The following is a 12,012-nucleotide window of genomic DNA, read 5'->3' as shown; positions in this document are numbered from 1 at the left end:
ATCAACTTAATATAGACTGCTATATGCAGAAGATGTTATACACAAACCAAATGGTAGCTGTAAATCAAAAACTAGTAACAGATTTGAAAAAATAAAGAGAAAGAAATCCAAGTATTTCACTAAAGAAAGCCAAATAATCAAGACAGAAGAGGGCATGAGAAGGAACAGAGAAGAATTACAAAACAGCTATAAAACAAGTAATAAGATGGTAATAAGTACATATATACCACTAATTACACCGAATATAAATGAATTAAACACTCAAATCAAAAGACATAGAGTAATGGAATGGATAAAAAAGCAAGATCCATCTATATGCTACCTACAAGAGACTCACTTCTGCCCTAAAGACACATGCAGATTGAAAGTGAAGGGATTGTTGGGGCACCTGGGTGGCTCAGTGGGTTAAAGCCTCTGTCTTCAGTTCAGGTCATGATCCCAGGGTCCTGGGATCGAGTCCCGCATCCGGCTCTCTGCTCAGTGGGGAGCCTGCTTCCCCGCCCCCCTCTGCCTGCCTCTCTGCCTACTTGTGATCTGTCTGTCAAATAAATAAAAAAAATCTTAAAAAAAAAAAAAGAAAGAAAAAATAAATGTTTGGTAGCATTCATCTGTGAAGTGGTCTGGTCCTGAACTTTTGTTTCTGGGAGTTTTTTCATTACTGATTCCATTTAATTGTTGGTAACCAGTCCGTTCAAATTTTCTTTCTTTCTGATTCAGTTTTGGTAGAGCCGAAGGCAGTGGCTTAACCCACTGAGCCACCCAGGCGCCCCTGCTACCAAACGTTTAAAGAAGAGTTAATAACTATTCTTCTCAAACTATTCTAAAAAAAGAGGAAGGAAGCTGCTAAAATCATTCTATGAGGCCAGCATTACCCTGATACCAAAAACAGATAAAGACATTACAAAAAAAAGGAGGAACTACAGGCCAACATCTCTGATGAACACAGATCAAAAAATCCTCAACAAAATATTAGCTAACTAAATCCAATAATACATTAAGAAAAGCATTCACCACAAACAAGTAGATTTCTGGGGTGGAAGAATGGTTCAATACTTGCAAATCAACTGATTTGTTACATCACATCAACACGAGAAAAGAATTTTAAAAATCATATTATCATTTCATTAGATACAGGAAAAGCATTTGACAAAGTACAAGACCCATTCATGATTAAAAAAAAAAAAACCCTCAACAAAGTAGGTTAGAGGGAATATACCTCAATATTTTAAGACTGTATTTGGAAAACACAGAGCTAACATCATATTCAATGGGTAAAAACTAAGAGCTTTGCTCCTAAGGTCAGAACAAGACAGTTCTTGTCAGAACGTGTCCATTCTCACGACATTTATACAACACAATCCTGAAAGTCCTAGCCACAGTAATTAGACAATGAGAAGAAATAAAAAGCATACAAATTAGTAAGGAAAAAGTAAAACTTGCACTATTTGTTGATGACATGATACTATATATAGAAAACTCAAAAGACTCCACCAAAAAATTCCTAGAACTGATAAATGAATTCAGTAAAGTTGCAGGATACAAAAATCAATATACAGTAATGCACTGCATTTCTATACACTAATAATAAGCACCAGAAAACTAATAAAACAATCCCACTTACAATTACACCAAAAATAATAAAATACCTAGGAATAAACGTAAGGAGCTGAAAGAACTGTACTCTGAAAACTATAAAACACTGATGAAAGAAATTGAAGATGACACAAACAAATAGAAAGATATTCCATGCTCAGGGATTGAAAGAGAAATATTGTTAAGATGTCCATACTACCCAAAGCAATCTACAGATTTAATGCAATCCCTATCAAAACACCAACAGCATTTTTCACAGAACTAGAACAAATAATCCTAAAATTTGTACAAACCACAGAAGACCCCAAACAGCCAATGTAATCTTGAAAAAGAAAAACAAAACCAGATATCAAGATATACTACAAAGGTGTAGTAATCAAAACAGTATGGTACTGGCACAAAAACAAACACATAGATCATTGGAATGGAACAGAGAACACAAATAAACCCACGATTATATGATCCATTAATCTTCAACAAAGGAGGTAAGAATATGCAATGGAGAAAAGATAGTCTCTTTAACCAATGGTGCTGGGAAAACTGGACAGCTACCTGCAAAATAGTGAAACTGGACCACTTTCTTACACCATACACAAAAATAAACTTAAAATGGATTAAGCACCTAAATGTCAGACCTGCAACAATAAAAATCCTAGAAGAAAGCACAGGCAGTAATTTCTCTGATACTGGCTATAACAACATTTTTTTAGATATGTCTCCTTATAGAGGGACCAAAAATAACTATTAGGATCACACCAAAAATAAAAAGTTTCCACACAAAGACAGAAACAGTCGACAAAACCAAAAGAAAACCTACTGAATAGGAAAAAATATTTGCAAATGATATATCTGATGAAGAATTAGTATCTAAAATATATAAAGAACTCATATAAAACAAAACAAATAATCCACTTAAAAATGGACAGAAGACATAAGCAGACATTCTCCAAAGAAAACATACAGATGGCCAAAAGACACATGAAAAGATGCTCAGTATCACTCACCATCAGGGAAATTCAAATCAAAACCACAATGAGATATCACCTCATTGTCAGAATGGCTAAAATCAAAAACACAAGAAACAATAAGTATTGACAAGGATGTGGAGAAAAAGGAACCCTAGTGCACTACTGGTAGGAATGCAAACCGATACAGCCACTGTGGAAAACAGTTTAAAAGTTCCTCAAAAAACTAAATATAGAATTCCCATATGATCTAGTAATTGCACTACTGGACATTTACACAAATATGAAAACACTAATTGCCTATGTTTATGGCAGCATTATTTGTAATAGCCAAATTATGGAAGCCATCCAAGTGTCCATCAACAGACAAATGGATAAAGATGATTTTGTATATATACACATACATACAACAGAATATTACTCAGCCATAAAAACAGGAAATCCTGCCATTTGCAATAACATGGATGGATGTAGAGAGTATAAGGCTAAGTGTAATAAGTCAACCAGAGGGGAAAAAAGTACTGTTATGATTTTCATTTATATGTGGAATTTAAGAAACAAAACAAACCAAAAAACAAGACTCTTAGAGAACAAACTGATGGTTACTAAAGGGTCAGTGGGTGGAGAAATGGATGAAAACAGATGAAGGGGATTATGAGTACACTTATCTTGATGAGCACTGAGTACTACACAGAATTGTTGAATCAGGGTATCATACACCTGAAACTAATTTAACACTGTATGTTAACTATACAAGAATTAAAATAAAAAACTAAAGTTTTGCTGTACGTGTAAAAAAAAATAATCTTTAAAAAAGAATTCTTGGAAAAATGAAACAAGATGGGATCGGAAGGGAGACAAACCATAAGAGACTCTTAATCTCACAAAACAAATTGAGGGTTGCTGGGGGCTGGGGGGATAGGGATAGGGTGGTTGGGTTATGGACACTGGGGAGGGTATGTGCTATGGTGAGTGCTGTGAAATGTGTAAGCCTGATGATTCACAGGCCTGTACCCCTCAGACAAATAATACATTATATGTTAATAAAAAAAAATTTTTTTAAAGGATTCTTGGTTTATAATCTACAGCAGCTTTAATGTCATACCATTGCCTTCTTGCCTCCAAGGTTGCAATGGGAAATTAGCTGTTTATTAAGATTATCTTGTATAAGAGCTTCTTCTGACTTTTTTTTTTTTTTTTTAAAGACTGTTTGAGAGAGAGGAAGCACGTGAGAGAGCACAAGCAAGGGCAGTGGGAGCAGCAGACTCTCCACTGAGCAGGGAGTCCAATGAGGGACTAGATCCCAGGACCCCAACACCATGAACCCAGCCAAAGACAGACACCCAACCAACTGAGCCACCCAGGCACCCCTGCTTGACTTGCTAGTTTCAATATTTGCTTTATATTTGGCTTTCAAAAAGTTAACTATAATATGTCTTGTGGATGTCATTAAACTTATTCTTTTCTACAATCTGCTGAGCTTCTTAAATATCCAGCGTTCTGAAAAAATGATTTTGATGAGTTTTGGCAATGTTCTCGTTGCTCTTATAGAGGCAAGGCTTTTCAGACGTACTTTTACTTCACCCTTCCTGGTGATGTCAGTTTGCTTTACATTTTAATTTCTGCTCCTATTTTTATCATTTCCTTATACCTTCTTTGGGCATATTTTGCTCAGACTTCCTGAGACTGTCTAGCTCATAAACTGTAAGGCATTCTTCTCTTCTAACATATGCAGTTAGTGGGGCACCTGGGTGGCTCAGTCATTAAGCAGCTGCCCTCAGCTCAGGTCATGACCCCAGGGTCCGAGAATCCAGCCCGGCATCGGGCTCTCTGCTCTACAGAAACCCTGTTTCTCCCTCTCCCACTTCCCCTGCTTCTGTTCCCTCTCTCACTGTGTATCTCTCTGTCAAATAAATAAATAAGTAAAATCTTAAAAAAAAAAAAAACATATGCAGTTAAGATTATACATTTCCCTTGAAGTATTACTATACCTACATCTCACAATACTCCGTATTTTTATAATTCAATGCCAAATATTTTCTAATTTCAGACATGCTTTCTCCCCCTTTTACCCAGGTATTTCATACTAGTATATTTAATTTCCAAACAAAAGTGGGTGCTCTAGCTATCTTTCTGCTATTGATTCCTAGCTGAATTTTAACAGTGTACTGTGATCAAAAAATGTAATTAATAGGACTCCAGTGTTTTGAAATTTGGACTGAATCTGTGGCTTAAAATATGGTCAACCTTTTAAAGCATTCTATTACACCTGGAAAAATTTGTAACCTGGAAACCATGGTAATGGTTGTTATCTCAATTACTGAAAAGGAAATGTTAAATATCCCACAGAGGTTGGCTATTTGTGCATTTGTCCTTATATCTGATTTATTTTGAGGCTATGTTAATTAGATGTGTTCAAATTTAAAACAAATATGTCTTCCTAGTTAAATTTTCAACAACATGAAGTAAGCCTTGAACAACAGTAAATTTTTTTTTGCCTTAAAATACCTATTTTTTCTGATATCAATGTAAGTACTCTAGCCTTCTTTACACTGGTATATCTATCTGCATGATATATTATTTTATGACCCTCTTACTTTCAACCTTTTGTATTTTTATGTTTATATCTAAATCTTGAAAACCAGGTTTGAAAATAATGTTTATCTTTTAACTGAATGTTAATTCATATACATTTAACAGTAATTACTGATATATATGGATCTACATCTTCCCCCTCCCCCTTTGTACTATTCAGTGCGTGTTCTGTTTCTGTCTCTCCCATTTTTTCCTCTGAATTCATTATTTAAGAGAAATTTTTTTTATTAACCTGAATTTTATTATGAGGAGTCAATCAAATTCAGAAAATAAGGTATTCTAGGACTCTCTAAAACAGTAAAAATTATTTAAAAAAAAAAAAGCAAAAAGGGCAGAGAACTAAAGAGATGTACTGCTTGCAATGCATGTACCTTGACTGGATCATAGATCAAGACAACTAAAAGAAAAACAGAGGACAATTCAGACTGAATATGCTCTACATATTAGATAATGTAAGGGATGATTGAATTTTCTTAAGGCACTAGTATTGCGGCAGTGCCGGTATTGCAGGAGAATGTTTCGATAGGAGATGCACATTGAAGTATTTAAGGGTGAAGCATCATAAAGCCTGGTCACTTGGAAATTGTTCAGAAAAAGAATATACAGAGTGAAAGATAAAGCAAGTTGACAAGATAAAATGTAGTGTGTATTATCTGTACTATTCTTTCAACTTAAAGGTTCAAAAAATCATGGAAATATATCTATTGAGGTATGCCTGGGTGGCTCAGTCATTTAAGTGTCTGCCTTGAGCTCAGGTCATGATCCCAGGGTCCTCAGCAGGGAGCCTGCTTCTCCCTATCCCTATCCCTCTGCCTACTGCTCCCCCTTCTTGTGCTCTCTATCACTCCCTGTCAAATAAGTAAATAAGATCTTAAAAATATATATACAGATATAGATATACATACTATGGATTTGTTAAGTGAAATAGTACATATGGTGCAATTCTATTTTATTTTATTTATTTGACATACAGAGATCACAAACAGGCAGAGAGGCAGGCAGGACGGAGGTGGGGGAAGCAGGCTCCCTGCTGAGCAGAGAGCCCGATGCGGGGCTCGATCCCAGGACCCTGAGATCATGATCTGAGCTGAAGGCAGAGGCTTTAACCCACTGAGCCACCCAGGCGCCCAAATATTCTATTTTTGTAAAAAAAAAAAAAAAAAAAAATACACACATGTATACATACAAACATACACAAAGACACACACACACATATGCAAAGACATATACTAACTGCTGTAACAAAGGAGCCAAAAATGTCATGACTCAAAGAAGACAGAAGTTTATTTCCTGCTACTATGACAGTCCAAGATAGATGAACCAGATCAGTAGGTAGCTCTCCTCCACTCAGACTTTCAGAGACTCAGGATGATAAGGACTCTGTCATTTTCAACACAAGATTTTCAAAGTTGTTTCCTTTCCAGCTGAGGTGTAGGGTCAGAGATCATCTTACTTCCACTCACACTTCATTGGCAAGACTTTCCACAAGACTATACCTCACTGCAAGGGAGGCTGAAAATATCAAACTGGGCAGCCATGTCCCAGCTTCAACTCTTACCACTTGAAAGAGATTTATTAGAAAGCAGGTATTCCATCACAGTCAATAAAAAGGGGTCTAAGCTCATGGACTGCCTCTAGCCTAGGGCAGTTCCTACTCATCCTTCGGATCCCAGAAAACATCACTTCTTTCAGAAAGCAAGCCTTCCTTGATTCTCATCTTATTTTGTGAGTTCCCTTAGAACTAAGAATTGGTGCCACCTAACTTATCACTTAATTAAATGTTTTTTAAAAAACAATTCCAAATGTTTTCCCTGTACTGGTTTGGAATTTTTACACTCAAATTCTGTTCTTTTTATTTTTTATTTTTTTTTGTATTTTAAAAGATTTATTTGAGAGAGAGAGCACGAGTGGAGAGAGGGGCAGAGGAAGAGAGACAGGGAGAAGCAGAATCCCCACTAAGCACAGAGCCTGATGTGGGGTTTGATCCCAAGACCCTGAGACCCTAACTTAAGCAGAAGTCAGATGCTTAACCAACTGAGCCAGCCATGAGCCCCTCAAATTCTGTCCTTTTAGAAGTTACCCTAAAAAATATTCCATATATCCTTTTAACTTAACAATGTCTAATGTTAATCAAAACCTTATCCCCCAAAATAACTTTTCTTCATTTATATTACTCCTGACTGATATACTATTTTGCTTTAATTCTATGTACTTTTTAATTTCACAATTATTGCTTTAAATAATCAACATTCATTTATATTTACTCATGTAAAATGACTTTCATTGTTCTTTTTTTCAATCTCTGACCTTCATTTTCCTTCTACCTGAAATAAATTCTTTAGAATTTCCTACTTGGCTGGTGGCAAACTCAACTGTGTGTCTGAAGATCTATTTTACAATCATTCTTAAAACATATTTTTGCTTGGTGTAGAACTTGTGGTTGGTAGTTATTTCCTTTCAGGCTACTGCAGATATCCCACTGTCCTTCACCTTCTACCATTGCTGCTAAATAGTCATCTAGCAATTTAACTAATATTCCCTTGGAGGAATTTTGCCTGTTTATCTGGCAAAGATTTCCTATATTTGGTTTTCTGCAGGATGACTGTTTCTCCACATATGGATTTCTTTTAATATGCATTTTTGGAATCTGTTAGATTTCTTTAACATCTGACTTGATGTTCTGAAAAATTTCCAGTGATCAACCCTTCAAATACTGTGTCCTCTCCATTTCTCTCTCTCCTCCTTCTAGGACTCCACTGGACATTTCTGCTCTATCTTCTACACCCCTTTTTCCTTTTCTCTGTATTTTCCTGTCTTTATGGTGTATTTTGAATTTCTTTTGGCCTATCTTCCAGTTCACTAATTCTATCTTCATCTGTACCTACTCTTTTCTTAAACCAATCCATTAAGTTTTCAATTTTAATCATATCTCAGTTCAAGATGTTTTTATTTTTATTTTCCAAATCTCATAGGTCACATGTTACAGTTTCCTATTACTTGCAACTGTATTCAAACTTGTGCCTTCTTTTTTTAAGATTTATTTTAGAGAGAGCCTGTGAATGTGGGGAGGGGCAGAAGGAGAGAATCCTCAAACAGACTCCCCGCTGAGCAGGAAGCCTGATGCAGGGCTCAATCCCAAGACTCTGAGATCACGACCTGAGCTAAAATCAAGAGTCAATGCTCAACCAAGCAAGCCACTCAAACACCCCAATGCCTTAATTCTTTAAAACAGAAAGTATAATCATTTTTATAATTTGTGTCTAACTATTCCAATGCTTAAGATCTCCAATGAGGGGCGCCTGGGTGGCTCAGTGGATTAAACCACTGCCTTTGGCTCAGGTCATGGTCTCGGTGTCCTGGGATCGAGCCCCGCATCGGGTTCTCTGCTCAGCGGGGAGCCTGCTTCCCACTCTCTCTCTGCCTGCCTCTCTGCCTACTTGTGATCTCTCTCTCTGTCAAATAAATAAATAAAATCTTTAAAAAAAAAAAAAGATCTCCAATGAATTAAAGGTCTTTCTGTTCTCACTCATGTCTTGTTTTGTGGGTCTCCTTACATTTGACTGAATGGTGATCATTTTACTTGAAAAGCTATTTATACAAGCAATAATATAAGGCCTAGGATGAAGCATTTTCTTGGGGTTTTTTTCCCCCTCTTCTGCAGATTTATTTGAAGTACAGTTGACAAAATTATATTTTTTTTCTTTCTTTTATTTTTTTTTAAAGTGGGCTTCATGCCTAGCATGGAGCCCAATGCAATTCTTAAACTCATGACCCTGAGATCAAGACCTGAGCAAAGACCAAGAATCAGATGCTTAACCAACTGAGCCACCCAGGCACCCCCAAATTATATATATTTAGAATGTACAGGGGCGCCTGGGTGGCTCAGTCCTTAAGCAGCTGCCTTTGGCTCAGGTCATGATCTCAGGATCCTAGGATCAAGCTCCACATCAGGCTCCCTGCTCAGCAGAAAGCCTGCTTCTCCCTCTACCACTAGCCCTGCTTGTGTTCCCTCTCTTGCTATCTCTCTGTCAAATAAATAAATAAAATTTTTAAAAATAAAAAAATGAAATGTACAGGAGCACCTGGGTAGCTCAGTCAGTTAAGCATCTGCCTTCAGCTCAGGTCATGATCTCAGGGTCCTGGGATCAAGCCCCATGTGGGGCTCTCTGCTCAGCAAGGAGTCGGCTTCTCCCTCTCACTCTCCCTCTCAAATAAATAAATAAAATCTTTTATGAAAATAAAGTATATAACATGATGTGATATACATATACTTTGTGAAGTTATTACCACAATTAACACATCCATCACCTTACTTAATTTCCTGTGTGTGTGTGTGTGTGTTGTGTGTGAATGTTGAAGATCTATTCTCTTAGCAAATTTCAAGTGTACATTACAGTATTATCATGGTCACCACGCATGCTGAACACTGTATCTTCAGAACTTATTCATCTCATAACTGAAAGTGTATGCCCTTTGACCAGCATCTTCCCATCTTCCCAGTATCTAGCCTCTGGTAACCACCATTCCACTCTGTTTCGATCAATTCGGATTTTTTCTTTCTTTTCCTTTTTTTTTTTTTATTTGGTTCCACATGGGTGAGATCATACAGTATTTGTCTTTTTCTGTGTGGTTTATTTCACTTAGTTTAAAGTCTTCTGGGTTCATCCATGTTGTTGCAAATGTAAAGATTTCCTTCTTTCTCATGGCTGCATAATATTCCATTGTCTACATCTATCTATAGATATTTCATATATTCTTCTTCCATTTATCCATCAATGGAAGCATTTTCTTTTTAAAGAATTGTGCTTGCTTCTCTCAGGGATCCAAGAATACTACCAATTCTGGACTGTGTTAAATCACAATCAAGGCTTGAAGTTCACCAGAAAACTCAGGCATTCTGAAAATAGGCTGTAATTCCTTTGGATGTCTGATCCATTTCCTCGACCTGAGTCCCAGCTTATTATAAGGGTCTCCTGTTAGATATCCCACTTTGTGGACATCCAAGGCTTTGATATTTCTTGCCCTTGGCCTGAGATAATGATAAAGCCAAGTCCAAATATACTGAAATTAGCAAATGCCACCAGGGCAAAAGCAGCTTTCATTCTCACTTACTTACCAGAGTAAAAATTCAGTCATTTCCTCAACTTTTTACTTAAATGATCCAAGATACTAACAAACAATGTGACTTGTGTGAAGGAATTAGATTTTACTGACATATTAAAAAATACTGGCACACTCAATGCATGCTATATGAGTCCTTTGCAAAAGAACCTAAGACATTTTATTCCTTAGTAATTGTAGAGTATAATATTATCATACTTATTACAGTAGATGCAATACTTAATGCTCTACCACTATCATTTGTCATAAATTCATAATTTGATATTCTTATTAATTTCTTCTACTAATATAGTAGTATTCTTATCTGGTAGGTTCTTTTTCTGTAAGTAGAAACAAATATGTAATAATCTTTTGATTTCCTAAAGCTGTCCTTAAATCAGAAATGTACAGAATGAAGAAATGCATCAAGTTCTTTAACTAAACTTTAAACCATATTTCATCAAATCTGAGGTGGTCAGAATTTATTCAACATACCCTTTGCCTAATCTTTTTTCCAATGAAATGGGATTCTTCCTTATTTTTTTTTTAAGATTTTATTTATTTATTTCACAGAGATCACAAGAAGGCAGAGAGAGAGAACGGGAAGCAGGCTCCCTGCCCAGCAGAGAGCTCGATGTGGGGCTTGATCCCAGGATCCTGGGATCATAACCTGAGCTGAAGGCAGAGGCTTTAACCCACTGAGCCACCCAGGTGCCCCTTCTTCCTTCTTTATATTTAGATATAACCAGATGGGGGTTTTCTTGGCGGGGAGGGTGGGGGTGAGGAGGGGTACTGGTGTATTTATCTTGGGGGCTATTTTTGTTTTTGTAACAAAATATAAAGTCATGAGAATTCAACCTGACTACTGCTTAAGATTTCTTTACACATACAAAGACCTGTTTGGATTTTGTGAACCTTGGGAACTAAGAACTTTGAAATAAGCAAACATGCAATCATCCTCAGAGTATTCCTGATTTTATAAGTTCACAGGAAAGATAACCTTTAATATCATTTGCTCTGCCTTCACTGATTTATTTTGTCCCTATCCTTTTGTTTGTTATTTTGGGATTAAATGTTGATTTATAGAAACACTGAGTATCAAATGTATGTGCTATGAGCATGTTCTTAAGTATTCAATTAAAAACAGCCATAAAATAATTCACTGAACAAGGCACCAGCCATATTAGAGATTAACCAGAACGTTATATCCTATGATAGTGTTATCAAGGCAATAGGTTCAATTTTAATGGGATTTTCATATTGTTTTAGCAAAAGAGTTGATAATTTGGGGGTTCAGGAACACATATTTATTTCATTGAAAATAATGGTATATACCTTCAACTTACGGAATTTTACCCAAAAAATTTTTCAGCATCAAATTAATCTCTTAAGGAAAGAGACAATTTAAGAAAACTGAACTTTTATCATGGTTTGAGAATTTTCTGGTCATTTATGGTAATTTTATGGTAATTTTTTCTATAATGAAACACTATGAATTCATTCAACAAATTTATCTGTGTTATCTATCAAATTCTTGATGCTGCAAAGATATCAACAAAAAAAAAAATAGACAAAAATCTCTGCCCTCAAAGGCTTAAATTATACTGGTCAAATTCAAGATTTCTTTTTTTATATTTTAATCTTTTATTTATGTAGAATTTGGCATGAAATGATTCATTTTTTCTAGTGTAGACTTTGGTCTGCATCTTCTGATATCAAAATTCTACTAATGCATGGACATAAGCTTTCCGGAAAACAA

The 12,012-nt window shown here is 36.0% G+C and overlaps 1 protein-coding gene across 2 annotated transcripts in view; it reads right to left on the bottom strand.

Moving 5' to 3' along the window:
- Positions 1-12,012, bottom strand: part of NRDC (nardilysin convertase) — a 108,911-nt gene that overhangs the window by 55,069 nt on the left and 41,830 nt on the right. The window lies entirely within an intron of this gene.

Source organism: Lutra lutra, chromosome 4 (genome assembly GCF_902655055.1).
Source record: "Lutra lutra chromosome 4, mLutLut1.2, whole genome shotgun sequence".
NCBI lineage: Eukaryota > Metazoa > Chordata > Mammalia > Carnivora > Mustelidae > Lutra > Lutra lutra.
Note: the sequence above shows the minus strand (reverse complement) of the source record. Positions and strands in the feature narration are given on the sequence as shown.